This window comes from Hyperolius riggenbachi, chromosome 4 (genome assembly GCF_040937935.1).
Source record: "Hyperolius riggenbachi isolate aHypRig1 chromosome 4, aHypRig1.pri, whole genome shotgun sequence".
Lineage (NCBI taxonomy): Eukaryota > Metazoa > Chordata > Amphibia > Anura > Hyperoliidae > Hyperolius > Hyperolius riggenbachi.
In genome coordinates, this window is record NC_090649.1 from 473139769 (window position 1) to 473165754 (window position 25986).

General features: G+C 45.2%; 1 protein-coding gene across 3 annotated transcripts in view; it reads right to left on the reverse strand.

The window, feature by feature from the left end:
* SLC30A10 (solute carrier family 30 member 10) overlaps positions 1 to 25986 on the reverse strand; it is a 96974-nt gene that overhangs the window by 49102 nt on the left and 21886 nt on the right. Inside the window, exon 1 of one of the 3 annotated variants that reach the window (XM_068232912.1) lies at positions 934 to 1013. The exons of the other annotated variants lie outside the window; for them this stretch is intronic. The gene's annotated coding sequence lies outside the window, so the exon portion shown is untranslated. Of the gene's footprint in view, positions 1 to 933; positions 1014 to 25986 lie in introns of those variants that run through there. 3 annotated transcript variants of the gene reach the window in all.

Consider the following 25986-nt stretch of genomic DNA (forward strand, 5'->3'; position numbering starts at 1 on the left):
GCTGTAGGTGAAGCTGCTCTTGATGTGGAAGACGATCTTTCAGAACGTACTTATGGGTAATGTTTAGTTTGAGAAGGATATTGTAGGCTTGGCCCAGAGAGGGAGGCCTGGGGTCAGACAGTTTATGGCCTCCTCCCATACTTTCCTAATCACTGTGTTTTACAAGAATAGATTTAAAGTAAACTAGCTATTAAACTCTTTCAGTTACACCCTCACTAATCAACATAAAGTCCTGTTGATGGAATAAGACCGGCCACGTGCCTGTCACCCGTCACACTGCGCTGTGCAATGCTATGATTTTTTCGTCTTTGTTTCTGTTTGGCAGCATTGTATTTGTTAAATCAACTGTTTAACTACCTAATGGGCGTGACAGCGGCGGCAGCCCCAGGACCGCCTAACGCCAATTGGCGTCAAGTCCTGGGGCTGGCTTTTGCAGGCGATCGTGAGCACTTATGCGCGCACATCTCTGCTTGGTAGGCGGAGCTCCGCCCCGCCTTCAGTCTCCCAGCGGTGATCGCCGCTCGGAGACTGTTAGACTAGGCTGTACAGTGCTGCGATCTAATGCTGGGTACACACGATGAGATTTCCCATTCGATTCCCGGATCGATTCGATTAAATCAAACATGTTCGATTGGATTTCGATCGTTTTTTCCGTCGATTTTGCATACCTGTCATGAAAAAATCGATCGAAATCCAATCGAACATGTTTGATTTAATCGAATCGATCCGGGAATCGAACGGGAAATCTCATCGTGTGTACCCAGCATAAGGCAGCGCTGTACTGGGGACAGCCGTGTGACACGACTGTCCTCCTGGGGATACAGGAGCGATCGGCAGTGATAGGCTGACAGGGGGAGGGAGGGAGAGTGGCATAAATAAAAAAAAATAGCAAAATGTAATAAATAAATATTTATAAAAAATAAACAAACATACCTGTGGGTGCTTTGACCCCACCAACAGAGAGCTCTGTTGGTGGGGAGAAATGGAAGGGGGGGAATCACTTGTGTGCTGAGTTGTGCGGCTAATTTAACAAAAAATGGCCTGGTCTTTAGGGGGGTTCAACAGCATTTCCTGAACAGCAGTTTAACTGCCAACATAGTAAGATACCAGCCTTCCTACTCACTTGCACACTATTTTGTCAGTTAGCCTTTGCAACTGCTGTTCAGGAAATGCTGTTGAAAACAAAGAAAACCCTGAGGGCTCATTTCCACTATCGCGAATTCGCATGCGTTTTTCGCATGCAAATTCGCATAGCAATACAAGTGAATGGGACTGTTTCCACTCGTCAGGATTCCTGTGCGTTTTTCTGTGCAGAAAAAATTCAGGTGGCAGAGCCATCAGAATTCGCATACCGCATACCGCTATGCGAATCGCATACAATGCATTTAATAGGAAATTCGCATGCGGTTTAGGTATGCGAATTTTCATGCAAATTCGCATAGAAACAATGGAAAAAGCACACCAGCACTGCCATGGTTAAATTCGCATACATCGTCATCCATGCGAATTCGCATGCGACTTCGCATGAAAATTCGCATACACCCGCATGCGAAATTCGCATCCGCATGCGAATTTTTACTGTGGCGATTCGCACCGCACAAGTGGAAATGCAGCCTGAGAATCTCCCATGAGGAGATGGACTGGCCCAAAAACTGTTGGTTCTGTCAGATTTTAACTGCCTACTTTTTTCGCGATAGTGGTCCTTAAAGAGGCGATGACTGTAGCTGTGTATAATGCTCTCGTAACAGCAACAGCCAAAAGTACTGGACTTGATGCTACTGTTTTTATTTGTAGGGATGGTCACAAATGCAGATTTCCGGTTCTGTGGAAAGTCAGATTTTCCGCCAATTCCGATTACCGATTCCGCAGATTTCCAGTGAGTCTTTTTTTGGGGGTAATTTTTTGCATTCTCTGATTGGTCCAATGCTTCCGAGTTTTGTGATTGGTCTAAAAAAGTTGCGATAATGTGGTATTTCTACAGAAATCTGATTTCCAAGTTCCAATCAGAAATGCGGAAATTTGATTTCTGCAGAATCCGAATGAGCATCCCTGTTTATCAGCACAAAAAAAAACGACATCATTTTCAACACAAAGAGGCAATGCTTTTACCGTCAACTCAAATATTGGTTATAATTAAATTATATAGTAAGGCCTCTTAGCCACGTTTGCATTTTCAGCTGCGTTTTAGGCTACCCGATTCTATGTGATCTGTAGGGACATCAGAATTGCATAGACTGCACTGTCTGATGTCCCCGGAAGCAGGAAATTTGGGCGCATGAGGCAAGTGGACAAAAAGGGCGCCACCATTTTCTACCATTAGAAATATCGTTTGACGGGCGCCAAACAGGAAAAAAAGGGCGCCCGGAGATTATTAACGTTTTCAAACTGCGCTTGTGATGATTTAAGTTTTCAAAATGCGCCTGTGACGAATTACATTTACAAATATACTAAACATATGTATCATATTTAACTAAAACATTATTAAAAATTGTATCACTTACTGTTGTAAAACATTATTATCCACATAATAAAGTGATCAGTAAGTAAGTTGTAATATAATTTTTACAGTCACTATTTGTAAAACATTATCCACACAATAAAGTGATCACTAAGGGGGGTCTTAGGGTCAGGCACCACCAGTGGAGATTTAGGGTTAGGTACCACCAGGGGAGATTTAGGGTTAGGCACCACCAGGGGAGATTTAGGGTTAGGCACCACCAGGGTGGTCTTAGGGTTAGGCACCACCAGGGGGGGTCTTAAGGTTAGGCACCACCTGGGGGGTCTTAGGGTTAGGCACCACCAGGGGAGATTGAGGGTTAAGGCCCATACACACGTCGGATTTTTGCAAACGACCCATCGTTTGAACGTTCCGTCATTCGTTCCGTCATTCGCACCTCAAATCCGGCGTGTGTACAGACTATCGTTCAGGTGATAAGACTGGTTTTCAGCGATCCGCCCGTCTCTGTGACCATTGCGATCGCGTGCAGACCCCCGCAAAGTGCACACCTCCCTGCGGCTGTAGCAGCAGCAGCCACGGACATGAGACTCACTTCCTTGTGGCTAAAATGGTTAAAGGGACCCGGAACAGACAATAAAAATGGAATCGGAACTGTTCCTGTAGCCCGCAAGGTCCCTTGGCACCCCCTGGGTCCCTCTGTTCTCCTTCCAGTAACGCGCGACTTCGGCGGGAGTCGTGGAACTGTGCGTGCATGGCTCGTCCGCATTCCTGGCTCAATCACGCGCCTGTCCCCGTAAGCGTTCTGCACAAGCGCTGTTCATCCTTTCCAGGACTGCGGTTGCGCAGAACGCTTATGGTGACGGGTGCATTCGAGATGGGCGCGCAGATGGGCAGTTGTGCATGATTCCTGGCAAAGTCATGCGCTACCAGAGCTGCCAGTGTGAGAAAGGAGGGGACCCGGATGTTGCCGAGGTACCTCGCAGGCTACAGGAGGGCTGGAGGAAGCCCCAGGTAAGTTCAAATTCTATTTTTATTGTCTGTTCAGGGTCCCTTTAAAGAAAACCTGTAACGAGGAAATGTTCCCATGGGAGGTACTCACCTCGGGTGGGGGAAGCCTCCGGATCCTATCGAGGCTTCCCCCGTCGTCCTGTGTCCCACGGCGGTCTCGCTGTGCCCCTCCGAACAGCAGGGATGTAAATATTTACCTTCCCGGCTCCAGCGCAGGTGCAGTATCAGCTCTCCGCTCGGAGATAGGCGGAATAAGCCGATCTCCGTCAGTTCCGCTCAGTAGAGTGGACCCGATGGAGATCGTCTATTTCCGTCTATTTCCTTGTTGAGAGCCGCAACAGCGCCACCCGCTGGAGCCAGGGAAGGTAAATAAATCTAGCTTGTCAGTCTTGTCGAGGGAGGATTCCGGGACGCTTCGGGGGGAGCCAACGCTGGACTGCCTGCAGCTACAGGGGAGGGGGAAGCCTCATTGGGACCCTGAGGCTTCCCCCTCCCGAGGTGAGTACCCCCCAGGGAAACTTTTTTTCAGTACATGGTCTCTTTAATGATCTCCAAGAAAAGAAAACACATAGTATTGCCTTACAGCTAGGAGTTTTTGTAGTGATATGATGGCGGAGTCTGTGGTGACAATATCACTGATTCATTATAGGGACACAAGAAATACGTTCATAGTTTAATCTGAGTAAAGAAAATCTCTCTTCTTAGTTTGAGTGGAGTTGGCAGAATTGCAGTATGAATGGTGTATTCCAGCATTTCCATGTGCCCCGTCCTTCTCTACTTCCCTGTTCATTAAAGGACCACTGTCGCGAAAATCTTAAAATGTAAAATACATGTAAACACATACAAATAAGAAGTAAGTTTCTTCCAGAGTAAAATGAGCTATAAATTACTTTTCTCCTATGATGCTGTCACTTACAGTAAGTAGTAAAAATCTGACAGAACCGACAGGTTTTGGACTAGTCCATCTCCACATGGAGGGTCACAAGGATTGCCTTATGCTGCGTACACACTTGCGATAACGATCGTTCGTAAACACCAATTAACGATCGCTTGTCCGACAATTACATAAAGTTCTTTCCGTCGCGATCAGAAGCGATCGATAAGGAGAGCGAGGACAGTGCAATCATTGCACCATTGCAACAAGTTGGATCCTATTGCGCGATCATCGCTGTTAAAGAAAGGTGTGTACAGCAATTGTGCAAGAACGATCGTTACAGAATGTAGTGCGCAAATGCGCATATAGCTGGAACCTACGTATTTCCAGAGTATTTTGTTTGGTAACAATCGTTCTGTGAGAATTTTGAAAAAAAAAACATCAATCTTGCTGTTAATCCAAATGTTTTGTAAAACATTAATTACGTCATATCCGTGTGCGCACGCAACCATTCTTCACTGATCTATTTATTTATTTATTTATTTATTTAAGTATTTATATAGCGCCAACATATTACGCAGCGCTGTACAGAGCATATATTGTCTCTTCGCTAACTGTCCCTCATAGGGGCTCACAATCTAGTTCCTACCATAGTCATATGTCTATGCATATATCGTGTAGTGCATGTATCATAGTCTAGGGCCAATTTTAGGGGAAGCCAATGAACTTATCTGTATGTTTTTTTTTTTGGAATGTGGGAGGAAACCGGAGTGCCCGGAGGAAACCCACGCAGACACGGGGAGAACATACAAACTCCTTGCAGATGTTGACCTTGCTGGGATTTGAACCGGGAACCCAGTGTTGCAAGGCAAGAGCGCTAACCACTATGCCACCGTGCTGCCCCTGATCGTTCGTTTCTGCAATAACAATCGCTGCGCTACGTTCTCAGTTGCCTAATTTGCATTTACTGCTCTGCTCGTCCAACTATCGTTCGTCATGGAACTATCGTTCCTAACGAACGATCGTTATCGCAGGTGTGTACGTACCATTATTTTTAAAATGCACTTAGTGAATCTCAGTTGGTCCGACCAACTGCCAAAAAGTGTGCGGTGAGCAGGGAGGCTGGCCAGCATCTTTGTATAAATCTTTTTCAGGGAGTGAAATGAAATGCTTCTCGGCTACCAAACAGAGAAGCATTTGGTAACCTTTCGGCGGCGGTTTCCATCGGTTCATTGTTGCGTTGTGACCCCCTTGGAGGACATAAAACTGCCAAATGTAGCCTATCCTAGATGCTTCATGTGGAGCCTTCTTGTCTTAGTTCAGTGGCTCCATCTTTCAAACAAGCATTAAAGGACCTAAAATACATGTTAACATATACAAATAAGAAGTACGTTTCTTCCAGAGTAAAATGAGCCATAAATTACTTTTCTCCTATGTTGCTGTCACTTAAAGTAAGTAGTAGAAATCTGACATTACCGACAGATTTTGGACTAGCCCATCTTCTCATGGGAGGTTCTCATGGTTTTCTTTATTTTTAAAAGCACTTATTGAATAGCAGTCGCACTGTCCAACTGCCAAAAAAGTGTGCAGCGAGCAGGGAGGCTGGCTAGCAACTTTGTATAAATGTTTTCCAAGGAATGTCTTTATAACGAATAAAGGCCATGCTGAGAATCCCCTATGGAGAGATGGGCTAGCCCAAAATCTGTCGGTAATGTCAGATTTCTACTACCTACTGTAAGTGACAGCAACATAGGAGAAAAGTAATTTATGGCTCATTTTACTCTGGAAGAAATGTATTTCTTATTTGTATGTGTTTTAAATGTTTCGTGACAGTTCCTCTTTAATATCACACTATTATACTGTACTACGGTAAGCATTTGCTTGTGATATTTAGATCCTTTGCTGTCTCCTGGTGGCAAAGCCTGGCATTACAATCTGTCGCAAAGTGCATTGTTGCCACTGGTTCCATTTATATACGGTATACAGTACAAGGATCTTATGTTTATGTAAGGTTTATTCAGCTAAATAACAAAAGCTAGTCAGTTAGAACACACCTGACCCGAGGCAAAGCCACCTAAGGTGATTATTATTATTATTGATTTATAAATATTCCTCTGGGCACTCCGGTTTCCTTCCACATCCCAAAAAACATACAGATAAGTTAACTGGCTTCCCCCTAAATTGGCCCCAGACTACAAAACACTACACGATACATACATAGACATAGGACTGCAGTAGGGATTAGATTGTGAGCCCCTCTGAGGGGCAGTCAGTGACAAGACAATATACTCTGTACAGTGCTGTGGACGATGTCGGCACTACATAAATACATAATAATAACAATGAGGGGCAGCACTTGTAATATGGAGACAGGGGGTACACTTGTTATATGGGGGCTTCAGACTACATTTTCTTTTATACTGTATATGGGGACTTACACTCAGGGCTGGGTCGAGGCAGAGGCGAGAGGCTTCAGCCTCAGGGTGCAGTGAAAGGGGGGGGGGACCAACTCACTCAGCTGTCATTCCCCCAGGGGCGTAGCAATAGGGGTTGCAGAGGTTGCGACCGCACCAGGACCCTTGGGCCAGAGGGGCCCCAAAGGGCCCTGCCTCAACTACAGTATAAGCTCTCTATTGGTCCTGTGCTCATAATAAACACTTCTATAGATATTTTGAATAGTGGTAATCATTAAGAAACTGTTTCCCATCCCCAGCTTGCTCCCCTGACACTGTAGTTGCCATTGGCAGGTTTTGGTGCGCCATATCAATTGTTATGTATAGAGTGCTTGGGGGGCCCCATTGTCAAGGCCGGATTTAGGCCAAGGTATCCTAGGCCATGGACTAGGGCACCGCAGGAGCAAGGGCACCAAAGCAGCAGAGCTAAACTGGTGCAGCATTTGCAAGCTTGCAAATGCTGCAATGCGGGGAGATCAGGCGAGCGCCTGACAATGGTACTCTGCCGCTAGCTGCCTGTGCTGCAGCCACCTTGCTCTCTATGCACGTCTGCATTGTGGCCGGTGGCTATGGACTTGGGCAGCATTGGAGATGGAAAGGAAGAGGAAGCTTTGGCACTGGAGACGAGCGGAGAAATGAGTGACACTGATGGCTGCTGCAGTGCGAAGGTGAGCTGGCTACCTATACTGAAAGGGGGTAAGAAAAGGAGGGATTAAAAGAGCCATCTGGCTACCTATACTGGGGGGAAAGGGGGGAGGGGTCATCTTGCTACCTATACTGGACTGGAGGGAAGGAGGAGGGGTCAGTTTGCTACCTATACTGAAGGGGGGCGGCTGGTGACAGTGGCCTTTGGTGGTAAAGAGTACAAATCCGGCCCTGCCCATTGTAAAACTTGCATCGGGGCCCACAGCTCCTTAGATATGCCACTGCATTCCCCTATTGTGTTTGAAGCAGAGGGAAATAAGAAAAGGGGATACATGGCAGTGACTGCAAGACAGATAACTAGAGATTACGGTGTTGGGGGCCCTGGGGCGCTTCTTAGTCTAATAGCAATCAGTGTGTGACGGCTGGGGTGGGAGGGATGGAGGGGTGGCCTTTAGTGTCTCAGCCTTGGGTGCTGGAGGACCTTGTCCCGGCTCTTCTTACACTGGTTATATGGTAGCCAGCTCATGTGCAGCCATAACTAGTTCACTTTCAGCTAGTTCTGGCAGGGGAGAGGCAGGGGATTAGTATTAGGAGATAGCTAGGCAATGATTAGTAACGCTTCCTGTGCGAGGTTCATTGGCTTTTTCCTATATAATGACTTTGCTTATCTTTTCAATAAAACGTTGGGGGAAAAAAAAAACCTTTGGGTCCATTTGGAAATGTACTTTTGTCTTTGAATGTGGAGCTGCATTTATAGCTAGTAATGAGGCATTTCTACCACCAGGGGGCAGGATTAGCACATAACATGATGCAGTGAGGAGCCTTGCAGTTACCGTAGTATGAGATGACCATGTTATGCCCACACACTTTGCCTCAATTCACTACGCAGTTTAGACTGCGTATGTTAAAAAGGGCGTCGGGAAAAAAGGGCGCAGCGTTTTAAACGATAAGCATGAATAACGTTTCAAAAAAAAATTGTGCTATATTTCTCTTAAAAATAATGTTTTATAAAGTTATAAATCATTAAATAATGTGTATGAAATCGGCAATTGTAAAAACTTTAATCTTCCCTGTTTAAAAAGTTAAATGTATAATAAAGTTTTATAAAAGATTAATAAGAATTTTATTAAAACTATACCTAACCCTACTCTCACACAGATCCCTCTCTGTACCTACCCCTAACCCCTAGACCCCCCTGGTGGTGCCTAAACCTAAGACCCCCCTGGTGGAGCCTAAACCTAAGACCCCCCTGGTGGTGCTTAAACCTAAGACCCCCCTGGTGGAGCCTAAACCTAAGACCCCCCTGGTGGTGCTTAAACCTAAGACCCCCCTGGTGGTGCCTAAACCTAAGACCCCCCCTGTGATAAGCATTAAAGGGAAGGTTCAGGGAACTCTTGAAAAAAATAAAAATCCCTATCCACTTACCTGGGGCTTCCTCCAGCCCGTGGCAGGCAGGAGGTGCCCTCGCCGCCGCTCCAGAGGCTTCCGGTCGTCTTCGGTGGCCGACCCGACCTGGCCAGGCCGGCTGCCAGGTCGGGCTCTTCTGCGCTCCATGGCCGGGCTCTTCTGCGTCCCACGCCGGCATGCTGACGTCATCGGACGTCCTCCGGGCTGTACTGCGCAGGCGCAGTAGTTCTGCGCCTGCGCAGTACAGCCCGGAGGACGTCCGATGACGTCAGCGCGCCCGCGTGGGACGCAGAAGAGCCCGGCCATGGAGCGCAGAAGAGCCCGACCTGGCAGCCGGCCTGGCCAGGTCGGGTCGGCCACCGAAGACGACCGGAAGCCTCTGGAGCGGCGGCGAGGGCACCTCCTGCCTGCCACGGGCTGGAGGAAGCCCCAGGTAAGTGGATAGGGATTTTTATTTTTTTCAAGAGTTCCCTGAACCTTCCCTTTAATAACGTTTAAATATTGTGCTGTTTTTCGTTTAAAAATAATGTTTTAAAAAATATTGAACTGTTTTTGTTTAAAAATAATGTTTAAAACATTATAAATCATTAAATAATGTGTAATCATGAGAAGCAGCTATAAAACATTAAAAGTCTCCGGGCGCCGCTTGTAAAACGTTATTTTTCTGCGGCGCCCTTTTTTCCTGTTGGGCACCCATTAAACGATATTTATTATGGCAGTGAATGGCGGTGGCCTTTTTGTCCACCTGCCTCATGCGCCCAAATTTCCTGCCTCCGTTTAGACTATTCTACTGATGGTTTTAGTCTACTGATGGTTTGGTGTAAATCAGTCGCATCAAAAGGGAATTCACTAATAATTATTAATAATTACCACATTTTTTAGACCTGTTTTTAGACTTGGCCTAAAACATTCAGTAATTACACAATTTACAAAATCAAACAAGGAGTAACTACACCCACTTTTTCTGACAGAGATTAGACCAGCTGATTTCTGTCGGTAAAGTACTTCTGTGGGGTATTTTAGACGTGAGGATGGAGCTTTTTGAATTATTTATGCCAGAGTTTAATTATATCCAGAGGAGAGCTCGTCACAGGAGAAGGATGTCAGTCATAGCTACTAGTATCTTTAGACCTCGTACGGAAATTAGACCTAATTACCGAATGTTTTAGACCAGGCCTAAAAACAGGTCTAAAACATTTGGTAATTATTAGTGAATTCCCTTTTGATGCTACTGATTGATTGAATTGAGGTCAATTGTAAAGGCTCTGGTGGATGTTTCATGCATAGTATAACTGTACAGTGACGTCACAACTCTCTAGGTTTGGGATTTTAGTGGCGAAGCAGCAGTTCTGGGGGGCTAATGTTGATAAAGCCTGTAGTACAGTAATTGTACAGAGTTCACCAGCAGATGAAGCAGAAAGTTTGGAATGAAGATGATACAGTTTAATAGCCAATCTGACAAGCTGACTGCTAGAATTACCGGGCTCACGACAGTCCTCTTAAGGGGCCCATACACCTAACGATTTTCCCGCCAATATACAGCAGATTTGATCACTGTGATCGAATCTGCTGTGAAATCATTGCGTAAACGCTGACAGAACGATTGATTTCCGTCCGAAATGAATCGTTCCCGTCGATTCCTGTCGATCCGTCCGTGCGGAAGATTTTGCTCGATCGCCGGCGGGTCGGGAGTGCGTCGATAGCGGCGTTCGAATGCCCGACGACCAACGCTAGCTGCAATACATTACCTGCTCCGCCGGCGCGATTCCCCTGGTCTCCGCTGTCTTCTTCTCCACGCTGGGCTCTGAGTCTGGCTGGCTTCACTGAACTTCCTGTCCTGACAGGAAGTTTAAACGATAGAGCGCCCTCTAATGTTTAAACTTCCCCCTGGACAGGAAGTTCAGTGAAGCCAGCCAGACTCGGAGCCCAGCGCGGAGAAGAAGACAGCGGAGACCGGGGGAATCGCGCCGGCGGAGTAGGTAATGTATAGCTAGTGGGGGGGGGGGCAGCGGCAGCTTCACAGATTGTGATCGGTTTAAGGCTGAAATCGATTCACAATCTGTTTGCAGTAAAGGCAGCCATACGATCCCTCTCTGATGTATCTGTTGGTAGCTTCACAGTAAAGGCAGCCATACGATCCCTCTCTGATGTATCTGTTGGTAGCTTCACAGATTGTGATCGGTTTCAGGCTGAAATCGATTCACAATCTGTTTGCAGTAAAGGCAGCCATACGATCCCTCTCTGATGTATCTGTTGGTCAATCTGATGGCAAATCGACCAGTGTATGGCCACCTTAAGAGGCAACTTTAATTCTGATTCAGTAAGGCTGTGTGCACGCATAACATAGCGTGAAAGGCTGTGTTTTATGTCATGTTTAATGTTAATGTTGTGTGCGCTTTTTGTGCGTTTTTACTGCATTTTTGGTGCGTTTGTGATGCGTTTTTCATGCATTTGCGTGCGTTTTAATGAGTTTGCGTCTCGCATATACAAAATGCATGTGTTTTGTATGAGTTTTCCATGCATTTTTATATTTCCATTTATGCAAATCACTAGGAAGATAACAGGAAGCGGAAATACAGCAAATAAAATTATTTTGGGGAAAAAATGCATATAAAAACGCATGAAAAACGCATACCATTGTGTTTCCACTGACTTTTATTATGTGCGTTTTTGATGCGTCTATGAACATTATGCAACAAAACCAGGGTTTTAAAAAAAGCAGGTTTAAAAACACATATGCGTTTTTATATACTTTTCTCCTGCAGCCCATAGACTTCCATTAGCGGTTTTACGCAACGCTAGCGTTTCTGCTATGTGTGCACCCAGTCTAAATGATTTGTTAATTGATTTACTTGCAGTACTATATAAGTATACATTATGCCTAGATAGCACCATAAAATAGGATATGCCTAAGGGCCCGTTTCCAATTGTGTGGTGGGAATCGCCGTGGAAAAAGTGTGCATGGCTCCAGTATCCATGTTAGGATACTGGAGCCATTTACAGGTGAACGGAGGGGGAAGCAGCCACAAGGGAGGTGTAGTAAGAGACTGCCCCCCTCCCCATATACTAACATAGCGTCCAATTTTCTAACGGTATACAGCTAGGGCTTATTTTCGGGGGAGGGCTTATTTTCAGGAATACACGGTACAGTAGTTACACACTTTCCCTACAATCATTTTAAATGGCCAAGAATATTTGTGCAGCACCCATCTAAATGTATTATTCATTATTATTTATTTATAAAAAGCACCAACGTATTCCATGGTGCTGTACAAAGTAAAAAAAACAAGCATGAAGTACATAATACAGACAATGGTATACACCAATATACAAAATACAGATTTGGTAATTACAGTGACAAAAGTAACCTGATGAATAAAATGCATCACAAATTACAAGACACAAAAGGGTGAGAGAGCCCTGCCCTTGCGAGCTTACAATTTATAGGAAAAGGGGGGAACAAGAGGTGGAGCAGTATACAATAAACATACCTAGAGGCAGTGTGTTTTTAGGTTATGTAGTAACAGTGCGACGTGGCCTTAGGTCAAAGGAGAATGGTCTAAGGTAGAGCGTATGCTTATCAGAAAAAGTGAGTTTTGAGGCAGCGTTTACAGATATCAAAGGTTGGAGAGCGACGTATTTGTTGTGGAAGGGCATTCCAGAGGAGGGGTGAAGCAGTGAGAAATCTTGTATGCGTGAATGCGAGGACGTAATTCTAGAAGAGGACAAAAGGTGGTCATGTGCTGATCTGAGATCGTGGTTGGGGTGGTATCTGGAAACTGGTGAGGAGATGTACACAGGTGACAGATTGTGGTGAGCTTTGTAGGCAGTGGTGTAGCTAAGGAGCTGTGGGCCCCAATGCAAGTTTTACAATGGGGCCCCCCAATCACTCTATACATAACAATTGATACGGCCCACCAAAACCTGCCAATGGCAACTACAGTGTCAGAGGTGCAAGAAGGGGATGGGGAACAGTTTGTTAATATTTACCACTATTTAAAGCATCTATAGAAGTGATTATTATGAGCACAGGACCAATAGAGAGCTAATACTGTAGTTGAGGGAGGGCCAATCGGGGCCCCTCTGGCCCAAGGGCCCCGTTGCGGTCGCTACCTCTGCACCCCCTATTGCTACGCCCCTATTTGTAGGTTAGGTTTATGGAAATGTTATAACAAAAGCAGAGTTTCCCTTCAACCCCCCTGGCAATATGATCATTTCTGGATTTTAGGGTCTTTTTAAAAGGTTTCAGACCATAAAATCAGGCGGAAAAAATCATGCTGCTAGAACACCAGCAGCAGCCCCAGCTGTCTCACTCACCTCCGTGGGCTCCAGCGCTGCAATTTTACCTCCGTCCTCCGGGTGACGCTGTAACACTTTAGTGAGATCAATGACGGTGATCTCACCAGAGTGATTCAGAGCCTTTGAGGACAGGAAGGAGAATGGCTACTGACGTCTGAATCCCCCAGGAGGTGAGTAAAAATGCCCGCTGCGTGCTATACTCTGCATAGTGCTCCCGGCAGCTAGCGTTCTGAATTACCGCCAGGGAGGTTAAAGTAGTACTGAACCAAATGTAAAATTAAAAAAAAAAAGTTTGATACTCGCCTATGGGGAGGAAAAGCTCTCTAGGATCCAGAGCCTTCCCTCTCCTCTTCCTCACTGTCTTCTCGTTCCAGCGCTGTCACCCTGTTTTTGAGCAACTAGTCAAATATGCCTTTGTTTATCCGCGTGCATGAAAAAAAGGCGGTGTGAAAAAAGGGCCCGACTTATTAACGAATTTGGTGCCAGGTATTAATGAAATTTGCTAATGAGAACCATCGTTCTCAAGCTTTATTAGTGATAATTACTGTTGCCAAAAAAAACCCCAGAAATAATAACGAATAAATATTAACTTTAAATGTCGTTCCTTTTTTTTCGTCAATACTGCTTAACCCAACCCAAACCTCACACAGAACCCTCCCCTGGTGGTGCCTGAAACTAACCACTCCCCCGGTGGCGCCTGACCCTAATAACCCCCCCAGTGGTGCCTAACTCTAACCACCCCCCCTGGTGTTGCCTAAAACTAACCACTCCCCTGGGGTCACCTAACCCTAACCCCCCAGATGGTGCCTAACCCTAACCACCCCCCCCCCTGGTGGTGCCTAACCCTAACCATCCTTCCTGGTGGTGCCTAAAATTAACCACTCCCCTGGTGGTGCCTAACCCTAACCACCCCCAGGTGTTGCCTAAAACTAACCGTTGCCTAGATGGTGCCTAACCCTAACCACCCCCCTGGTGGTGCCTAACCCTAACCAACCCCCCTGGTGTTGCCTAAAACTAACCACTCCCCTGGGGGCACCTAACCCTAACCCCCCAGATGGTGCCTAACCCTAACCACTCCCCCCCCCCGGTGGTACCTAACCCTAACCATCCTTCCTGGCGGTGCCTAAAGCTAACCACTCCCCTGGTGGCGCCTAACCCTAACCACCCCCCCCGGTGGTGCCTAACCCTAACCAACCCCCCTGGTGTTGCCTAAAACTAACCGCCGCCTAGGTGGTGCCTAACCCTAACCACTCCCCCTGGTGGTGCCTAGCCCTAACCACCACACCCGGTGGTGCCTAACCCTAACCAACCCCCCTGGTGTTGCCTAAAACTAACCGCCGCCTAGGTGGTGCCTAACCCTAACCACTCCCCCTGGTGGTGCCTAGCCCTAACCACTCCCTCTGCAGAAACACCCTTTTACATATATTAGCGATAATACCTTTGAAAACGTAAAATCTGTAGTTATTAAGGAAATAATATGGCAAAAACTTTACCGTTGTAAACTTCTAAAACGATAACTACCTTAAAAACTATAATGTTGTAATGTTATTAACAACATTTTTCGTGGTGCCCCTTTTTTCTGCTTTTTTTGCCGTATTAGCGATAATTGCATTAAAGTCTATGGCGGCGCCCTTTTCGTCCACCCTCAGCCGGCGCCCTTTTTTCCTGCTACCGGTTATCCTCAGGAGCCTTTGGAAGCACTTGCGTCCCTGATTGCTTCTGAAGATGGGCTGCTCTGTGCTGCGCATGCACGAGTGCTCTCTCGCACACACTTGCGTCCCCGATTGCTTCTGAAAACGGCTGCTCTGTGCTGCGCATGTACGAGTGCTCTCTCGCACACACTTGCGCATGCGCGGTATGGAGCGACCAGTCTTCTGAAGCACTCGGGTCCCAGAGGTGGCAAATTTGAACCAGGAACAGTGCTGGAATGTGGGGACCGTAAGAGGAACAGGAAGGGCCATACTCAGATTTATTTATTTATTTATTTTTAATTCACTACAAATTTGCATTTTAACAACTCACATAACATAACCCAAATGCAGCTTCAGATAAACAATCTTGTGACATCCCCACTGTAGATATTTGTTTATGTGTGCTTGTGAGTTGTCATGTGTGTCTGTACAGTATGGGTATGAGAATATGTAAATGAATGTCCTCATAAAGTGGCAGAGTTCACACAAAGTGGAATTCCCTACCCACCTCGGAATATGCACACAGTCTCGTAGGCCCAGTGCACACCAAAACCGCTAGAGGTTTTTGGAGCTGATTTCAGAGCGAGAGAGGTTTTCTAAACATGCCTAGCGTTTTTTGGAGCGTTTTCGTGTAGCAGATTTCATATATTGTTACAGTGAAGCTGTTACTGAAAAGCTTCTGGAACAACAAACGCCTGGAAAACCGCTCTGATCTAGCGTTTTCCCGAGCGGTTTGAGTTTTTCCTATACTTTACATTGAGGCAGAAATGCTTCTGCAAACCGCAAAAGTGCTGCAGGACCCATGCTTGCGGTTTGCTAGAAACCTCAAACTGCTGGTGTGCACCATCCCATTGAAATACATTCTGCAAACCGCAAAAGGTCTGCAGGACCCATGCTTGCGGTTTGCTAGAAACCGCAAACCTCTGGTGTGCACCATCCCATTGTAATACATTAGCCAAGCGTTTTCACAGGCGGAAGCGGTTTGCGGAAAGCTTCAAAAAACGCTCGGTGTGCACCAGGCCTTACTCAGCTTTCTCCCCTTCACACCCTGCCTCCGTAAGCCGATTGGAGGAAGCTTACAGAGGCGGGGAGGGAAAGGACACAGGAGGGGAGCCGCGCTATACAGAAGGCGGGAGAGTGGCGGTGAGTGCAGCCTGAGGTAAATACCAGGCAGAGACGGGACAAGGTCCTTCAGCACCCAAGGCTTAGACACCAAAGTGCGCCCCCCCATCCCGCCCCCCCGTCACACACTGATAGCTATTAGACTAATAGGTGCCCCAAGGCCCCCAACCTCCCTAACACCTTAATCTCTAGTTATCTGGCTTTCAGTCACTGTCATGTAACCCCTTTTCTTATTTCTTTCTGCTTCATACACAATTGGGAATGACAGCTGAATGAATTGTGCGCCCCCCTCCTACACTGCGCCCTAAAGCTGGAGCCTCTCCAGCCTCTTCCTCAGCCTGGCCCTGATACCAGGCTAGTGACAATCTGCATGTCGCTAGCCTGGTGCTTTTGTTAATGGGAACAGCAGATCCCAGGGAAGGGGGGGGGGTCGTGTGGATGCACTATAGAAGGACACAGAGGCAGGAGATTGTATACAGAATATGCCTCTGTGTCCTAATAGGATTTCACAAACCCACCTCGGGTTCTCTTTAAGGCCTTGTTCACCTTGCGTTCGACTCGTGTGTCCGTCCGCGGTGCGCTTTTTTTCCGCTTTTTTTTAAAGATTTTTCCGGCGATTTTCTGTGCATTTGCTCATTTTTGTGAGGCGTTTTGTAAGCGTATTTTTCAGAGCGCCTCCATCTTTTGATCCGGAAAACAATCCAGAAAAAATAAATACAATGTACTTTGTTTTTTAACCAGTTCGGCCTTTCTGGACGAGCTTTCTCGTCCAGAAAGGCACTGCTGCTTTCCCTGCGTGGTGCGCGCGATCGGGCGTGCGCCCGCCGTCCGCCGCTAGCCCCCCGATCAGTGAATGGGAATATAATTCCCATTCACCGATCTAACTTCCCCGCAGAAATACCGACGCTTTCTATCCAGAGAGCGTGGTTTCTGCCCCCAGGACACTTCTCCCCAGCATTTTAGTTCCTGGATGCGAGATCGTTCGCATCCAGGACTTTTTTCACTGTGGCCATCTTGTGGCCAAATAGTAAACTGCACCAACAAACTTTTTAAATTAAACAATTAGAATATTTTACATTTAAAATAGGCAGTTTCCCTCCCACACCAAAAATTACCCACATACATTTTTTATAAAAAAAAAAACAACAAAAAAAACAACAACAATACAATAAAAAAAAAAAAAAAACATAAATAGTTACCCAAGGGTCTAAACTTTTTAAATATGCATGTCAAGAGAGTATGTTATTATATTATTTAAAATTATAAGCTTATAAATAGTGATGGACGCAAATTGAAAAAATGCACCTTTATTTCTAAATGAAATATCGGCACCATAAATTGTGATAGGGACATCATTTAAACGGTGTAATAACCGGGACAGATGGGCAAATAAAATACATGGGTTTTCATTACGGTAGCGTATATTAATTTCAAATTATAATGGCCAAAAACTGAGAAATAATGAATTTTTTTTCATTTCTTTCTTAACCTTCCTGTTAAAATGGATTTAGAAAAAAATAATTCTTAGCAAAATGTACCACCCAAAGAAATCCTAATTAGTGGCGGAAAAAACAAGATGTAGATCAATTCATTGTGATAAGTAGCAATAAAGTTATAGGCGAATGAATGGGAGGTGAACGTTGCTCGGATGCATGAGATTTTCGGTACTGCGGTGCTGAACCGGTTAAAAACGCTCATGCAATCGCTTGCCAAAGCGGTTTTGTGAGCGTTTTGCGTTTTTCCTATACCTTCCATTGAGGCAAATCACCTCAACAATGGCCCAAGCATCGCTTTTCAAAGCAGATCGCAAATGAACCGCTCTTATATGAACTCTCTCATAGAGAATCATTGCACAAGCGCTTTCAGGGCGATTTTGAAAATTGCCCGCTCTTAAAATTGAACAAGGTCTAAAGGAAATCTTGAGAGGATTTGTGAAAATAAAAACATCACCTAGGGGGTACTTACCTCAGAAGGGGGTAGCCCCTGGGTCCTAATGAAGCTTCCCTGTCCTCCTCTGTCCTCCAGTTTCAGCGCTGGCAGCCCCTGAACACCAGACAGAGGTAAATATTTACTTACCGTAATCCAGCGCAGTAGCGGCTTTCCGATCTGGCTCAGGCGATCAGGGCCAATTTTCTGCGCAGGTATAGTGTTGGGCGAACACCTAGATGTTCGGGTTCGCCGAACATCGCCGCGATGTTCGGGTGTTCGCGCCGAACTCCGAACATAATGGAAGTCAATGGGGACCCGAACTTTCGTGCTTTGTAAAGCTTCCTTACATGCTACATACCCCAAATTTGCAGGGTATGTGCACCTTGGGAGTGGGTACAAGAGGAAAAAAAATATTTGAAAAAGAGCTTATAGTTTTTGAGAAAATTGATTGTAAAGTTTCAAAGGAAAAACTGTCTTTTAAATGTGGAAAATGTCATGTTTCTTTGCACAGGTAACATGCTTTTTGTCGCCATGCAGTCATAAATGTAATACAGAGAAGAGGTTGCAGGAAAAGGGACCGGTAACGCTAACCCAGCACCAGCAGCAGCACACGTGATGGAACAGGAGGAGGCGCAGGAGGAGAAGGCCACGCTTTTTGAGACACAACAACCCAGGCCTTGCATGAGGACAAGAAGCGTGCGGATAGCATGCTTTGTACCGCCATGCAGTCATAAATGTAATAAAGATAAGAGGTTCCATAAACAGGGACCGGAAACGCTAACCCAGCAGCAGCACACGTGATGTAACAGGAGGGGGCGCAGGAGGAGAAGGCCACGCTTTGAGACACAACAACCCAGGCCTTGCATGAGGACAAGAAGCGTGCGGATAGCATGCTTTTTACCGCCATGCAGTCATAAATGTAATAAAGATGAGAGGTTCCATAAACAGGGACCGGCAACGCTAACCCAGCAGCAGCAGACGTGATGGAACAGGAGGAGGCGCAGGAGGAGAGTAGTGTGGCTGAGCGAGCGGTGTACTACTGTTCCCAGCAGACACAGAGTGGCAGTAAACACAATGCTATATAGTGTGCTGGGTGAGCGGTGTACACAGAGTGGCAGTAAACACAATGCTATATAGTGTGGCTGAGCGAGCGGTGTACTACTATTCCCAGCAGACACAAAGTGGCAGTAAACACAATGCTATATAGTGTGGCTGAGCGAGGTACACAGAGTGGCAGTAAACACAATGCTATATAGTGTGGCTGAGCGAGCGGTGTACTACTATTCCCAGCAGACACAGAGTGGCAGTAAACAGAATGCTATATAGTGTGGCTGAGCGAGGTACACAGAGTGGCAGTAAACAGAATGCTATATAGTGTGGCTGAGCGAGCGGTGTACTACTATTCCCAGCAGACACAGAACAGTAAACAGAATGCTATATAGTGTGGCTGAGCGGTGTACCACTATTCCCAGCAGCGACACAGAGCACAATGCTATACAGTGGCGGGTGAGCGGTGTACCACTATTCCCAGCAGCGACACAGAGCACAATGCTATACAGTGGCGGGTGAGCGGTGTACTACTATTCCCAGCAGACACAGAGTGGCAGTAAACACAATGCTATATAGTGTGGCTGAGCGAGGTACACAGAGTGGCAGTAAACACAATGCTATATAAAAAAATGTAGTGTACAAGATACAGAGGCGCCAAAAGAATAAAAGGTAATTAAATGAACTTAAAAAACCAACTGGTTAAACAGAGGAGGCAGCGGTGGTCTTACCCCCTCCAAACAGACACAGGCAAGGACTGCATTGTTTTTTGGAGTTCCGAATAAATTGTTGACTGTCTGAATCGCAGTCCTTGCCTGTGTCTGTTTGGAGGGGGTAAGACCACCGCTGCCTCCTCTGTTTAACCAGTTGGTTTTTTAAGTTCATTTAATTACCTTTTATTCTTTTGGCGCCTCTGTATCTTGTACACTACATTGAGTCCACCCTGGGTGGAGGGTTGTTACCCTATCTTCCTGTCTACAGAGAGCGACTTTTTATTCCTGAGTGGGGTCAGGATTGTTCTCCCCACCTGCCTATACAGTGGTTGCCTATTGGTAACCCTGGTTTGTGAGTATAATTTTAACTTCTCATTTATTTTGTTGTCCCCAAGACGAATTACACTATTGGGGCTCTTGGTGTCCCTCTGCTATATAAAAAAATGTGTCTGGGTAAATAAGAGGAGGAGTACACTGCAAATAAATTTTAACGCTTCTCGCTTAAAATATGAATTTTATTTTAACACTTTAAAAAAAGTACATCCAATAATGTGTATAAAATGAAACTTTAAAAGGGTGTACACCCACGAGGTAATTTAAGCTAGTCCTATACTTCACACCACAACAGTCATGCACCATACATACGGGGATGTAGTGCACTACATGTGTTCAACAACTTCCGTATGTTTTGGGAAGCTGTGCTCGGTTGTCAATGTTTCACTGGCCCCGAAGTATTAATCTGCAATTCATCCTGTACCGGTCCATTGGCAGTGAATTACGGCACAGAGGTGTCAGAAGTAAATGCTGTCATCTCCTTGTTTACAGCAACAGTCAACGCAGCATGCAAGTTAGCAGTAACAGTCAAAGCGGCATGCACGTCATTAAAGCAGCATAAGCAGCATAGAACAGAGCAGCATCACAGTCTGTACAGATATACTCTACCCGATCCGTGTCGATGGTAGACTGGCTCGATATCAGAAGTCCCATTCAAGGGTGAATGCACAGACCGCTACCGCTTAGATGGAATTTGAAGGGATTTGTAATCCACAGGAACAGATGCGGTGTAAGCAGGCTGCGGCTGCTAGGCGGAGGAGCGTCCGCAGAGTCCAGCGGGCCAAAGGACCAAGATCGAGGCATGCACAAGGTGTCACAATGTGTCCCAACCAAGCAAGCTGGAGTGGTGAAGGACGAGCAAACTCCACGTGGGTCACACCGGCACGCCGTGTAGACCCGACATGTTTCGCCGGCTTGCTTCCGGCTTTCTCGAGGGGGCGTGTCAACAACGTTCGCAACATCATACGTACTCAATCTATTCATACGAGTATGCGGCCAATCAGCGCGCACGCCACGCGCCCCAGCATGCAACTGGAACGCAGATTGCGGACCTCCGCAAACCAGGAGGACACAGCGGGCGCGCAGAGCGGCCATTAAACTGGAGCCTCAATGGCAGTTCCAAGTAAATGAATTCAAAAACACGGGAGCGTGGCCAACATCAATAAGACAAAATAGTCAAGATGCAGTGATAAGATAGTGTGGCTGAGCGAGCGGTGTACTACTGTTCCCAGCAGCGACACAATGACTGGGGGGACCCTGGCTAGCGTGGCTGGAGCGCGAACTACCCTGCCTGCCTACCCAAAGCTAAACCCACAGACAAATGGCGGAGATATGACGTGGTTCGGGTATTTATTTACCCGAACCACGTGACAGTTCGGCCAATCAGAGCACGTTCGGGTCCGAACCACGTGACCCGTTCGGCCAATCACAGCGCTAGCCGAACATTCGGGGAACGTTCGGCCATGCGCTCTTAGTTCGGCCATGTGGCCGAACGGTTTGGCCGAACACCATCAGGTGTTCGGCCGAACTCGAACATCACCCGAACAGGGTGATGTTCTGCAGAATCCGAACAGTGGCGAACACTGTTCGCCCAACACTACGCAGGTAGCTCGCCTGCACAGTAGATCGGACTCTAATGGGCTCCGCTATTTCTGCCATAAAGCAGAGCCTGCACTGGAGCTGGGGAAGGTAATTATTGCAGGTTAGGTACTACTGCGCATGCACCACAGCCGACATCCTTGTCTGCTGTGGTTTCAGGGGAGCCAGCGCCGGGACCGAGGTGCAGAGGAGGACAGGGAAAGTCTCATTAGGACCCAGAGGCTTCCCCCTCCAGTTTAACTTTCCTAGGGCTACTCGCAGCCCCCTGCAGTTATCCTGTGCTCTCTGCCTTGCAAGTTGCAACGACTGTCCAGGGAGCAGCGATGAACCCTTAAAGCTGGCCAGCAACACGCCTTCTCATCGCTTCCCCTGTGCATGGCAGTACTCTCTCATGTATTAGTTGAAGAAGCTGAAGAAAAAATCGGCACTAGATGTGGAACTGGCAGGTCAGGAGATGCAGGTGCAATGCAGCAATTGTGCCTCCAGCAATTAGTGACATCAGTAAGTAAAAGAAGGAAAAAAGTTTTCTCCGGGCACCAAAATGTCACCTTTATTAATGCTCCCGACACCCTCTAACGTAAATGCACAAACAATCTAGCCTTACAGCTGTTTCACGGGAAAACCCGCTTCTTCAGAGGCAGCAGTTTTCTGATGCTGTGAAACTGTTAAAGAAACACCAAGCCTTTTCAGTGCTGCTGAGTAGATTTTTAGTCTAGAGGTTCACTTTAAGAATTGGAGGCCTAAAATTCTTGAAAAAAATGTACCACTTTTGATAATTCCAGACAGAAATGCACCGCCAGGTTCATTTCTGCCTGGTTAAGGCATGAACTTTGGAGTCATTCCCTTTGTCGGGAATCACCACACATACTGTACATGACTCAGCAAAAAGATAAGCGGGGGGGGCCCGGGACAGCGTCTGCAATAGTCTTTTTAAGTATATGTAAACTTGAGAAAAGTTTTTTTTAAAGTAGCCCACTGAAATATTATATTTTGATAAAGTTTAATTGACAAGGATCCTGTTGATTAGACTTATGTCTGAGGTTATTTAATTAGTGGAAGTAATCTCCCATTTGGAAATATTAGAAGGTGAACCAGGGTTGTATGGGGATATGGTTTTGCTTCCAGTCTAGTACAAGAATCTTTGTCATCATTTCTCTGTCTTAAAAGTTGTTATGCCACTCCAACCCCCCATGGTAACAGGAGATACTGTCTCCCCCACAAGGTAGCTAGCCATCTGGCTTCTATTATTGAGGGTTGGAGGATGGGAAATTCCTTTGCCAGCACTGGACAAAGCAGCCTGTTTAACTCTTTCAAACCTTGAATAGGAGTTACCCAAGAATTCTAACAAGAATGTATTTGTACAATAACTATAGCATCTTTAGAATAGTGAGTTATATGTAAGAACATATATATAGTTAGTAATGAGTAGATAGTTTATAATGAGTACATTTGTTTAGTATAAGCTTATATGTGTTAGCAAATAGAACTAAGTATCATTTGAATCAACCAATCAGAAGGCAGCTTGGAATCTGATACGTCAGAAGTTCGGGTTGTTATTTAAATAAGGAGAAGGGGGGTTGAGCGAGCTCACACACGCTGGTCATTCTTAGATGGACTTTGGACTGAGCACACACACCTAAGTCCTACTATTCTCACAAACATTTCAAGACAAAGAAACTTTATTTAATTCTTATTTTATTTAAGATCTTTAATAACTCTTTTATTTTACTTAGAAGACTTGTACTATGGACTTTGTATATTTATAAGCTGAAACAATAAACCTCATTAAAAGGTGATTTTTGTTCAACGCCTATCTCTGACTGGAGAACAAAGACATTGCTGGAAAAATTCACAAAAGCTTCTATTTAACATAGTGGCGAGCCAACAAAGGACTTGGAAAACAATATTTTCACTTTCATCACGGGGGAAGATTGATATTTGGAAGAATTTTTATTCATTTTTTTTTGAACTTTGATTTTGGCGGGAAAAAATCTTCCTATCTCTGAAAGTGTTGGAAGTTTTCCAAGAGAATCTACAGAGGCTTAAAGTGACGGTTTTCCAGAGGCCATCGACTAGAGTCTGATAAGTATGGATTTTATTAATTTTTCCGCAGAGAAGAGTAATTTGGTGTTTAAGGATTTAGGGACATGTACTAAAGATTCTGAGTTGTGGATTTCTATGTATAGCCAATGCATGGCTGCTAATGAAGAAATAGATTCTTCTAGATTTACTTTGTGTAAGATTAAAAAGAAAACGAAAAATGTAATGAAGTTAGTACAGATGTTTAATTCTTTAATTATTGGTGAGGCAAAGGAGTCACAAGTTACAACAGACGTGCAATCTGCATCTCAGATTTGTACGGTTCAGCAAAAGTCAGAGGGCTGTCCAAACTGCGACATTTTAGCAGCATATTTAGAAGAATTGGAGAAGCAATTAGAATTTAGGACACAGCAAATGCTAGAAATGCAGAGAAAAAATATTTCTGTGGTTACTAAATCTGGCACAATTACAGACCCATCAGTTTCTCCATTAAGGGCTCCACCTAGTGGTTGTCCTAGTAAACAGCATGTATTTCCAGATCCATTGACATGTGTTGAGGGTGATAGCAGCCTGAATGCTGAACATAAAGAGGATGAAGATGAAGAAGAAGAAGCACTTACTCCCAGGCAATTAATTAAAAAAGAAATGCTAGATAGAGCTAGAAAATTAAAATTAAAAATACATGATCAGTTGATGAAGATATTTAAGATGCTTCCACCTTTTAATAAAAGTTTGGATGCCGTTGAATTGATCACAATATTTGAGGATTTCACGGACCGTTTTAATTTATCTCAATTACAGAAAAACACTTTGTTCCGTTTGTGGTTACCTAGTCACATGAGTAAACGGTTAGAACCAAGTGTTATTTTATCAGCTGGAGGTGATGAAAGACACCACACTGAGGATGATAGACTAAGACAGTTATTAAAGTTTATGACAGGAGATGACGTTCCAAATTTGGATTTGTTAGAGTCATTAAAGGCGACTCTTGAAACTGATCCTTTTGAATTCAAACAGAAATTCTTAAAGATATATAACATGCTGTTTACAGTAGAGGATGAGTCAGATTCAGCTTTAAGGAAAGCTTTTGTTAAGAAATTTCAGTATTTAGACCCTATCTCAGCTACTATCGCGGTAGAAAAAGAGAATCTGAATCAAATAGCTGCGTTTATTGACAAAATTCGCAGGCAGATCAGAACTAAGAATATCAAAGCTAAAATTTCTGCTAATAAAAATGTTGAAATGCAGGGAGGAGATTTGGGTAAGGTCTCTTTTACAAAACCAGCTGATGCTGCCCCCTGCAGGAATGAGAAGGAGAAGCAGTCATACCAAAGATCTCCAATGGTTTGTTATTATTGCAATAAGCCTGGACACATTAAATGGAAATGTTATAGATTTTTGAATGATGTGCAAATGCGGAAGAACTTTGGCAAAGAAAATGGATTGGTCAATTTTCAATCCAAACCTTCTGCACCAGCTGCAGAGGTAGAAGTTCAGACATCTTCACCATATGCACCTCTGATCAAACAGTTACATGAAATCAAGATCAGCTATGATGGTAATGATGATCATGACAGGTTTCAGTCAGTGGGGCTGTTAAAAACTCCGTGACTAGCAGAGGTTAAACCGATTAGGAATTTGGAATTTGTAGCACCTTTATTTTTAGACAATTGTGGGAGACCATTTGTAAAAGCCATTTTAGAGGGAGAGGAATTTTTATTTTTGCTAGACACAGGCGCTCAGATCAGTGTCACTACAAAAGATTTGCCATTACAGCCTGGGGCAAATACATGCGCAGTTGTGGGCTTTGATGGGAAGACAGGTAACAGAGCTACTTTGTGCAAAAATGTGTCTTTTGAAATTCCAGGTTATGTGCAGACTGAAATTGATATTTGGCATTATAAAGGGGCGGAGTCGATAATTGGTTCAAATGAAATGACGAAAAGAGGCTGGGTTTTGGACCTGGGCAATGCAGTAATTTGGAAAGATTCTATCAACCGTAAACCTGTGTTGCTAGACCCTAACGATTTCCATGAAGTGAGTAGCATTTGCATGACAGAAGTCAAAACCACCTGTCGTAAATGGCCTGAGGTGGATGACAATCCAAGTTTGACAGCTGTCATACAAAGGTATCCTCAGTTATGGGCTCAGTTTCGAAGTGAAGTGGGGACAATGAAAGATGTTGTAGTGAATATTGAGGGCAGAGATCCTCCCCCTCAAAAGCAGTACAAATTGCCGCCAGATGCGATTGAACCGATCGGGAAACTAATTAAAGATCTATTAGATCAAGGCGTTATAAGAAAGGCAAATTCTGTATGTAATTTTCCGGTTTGGAGTATTGTCAAGCGCGATCAAACGTATAGATTTC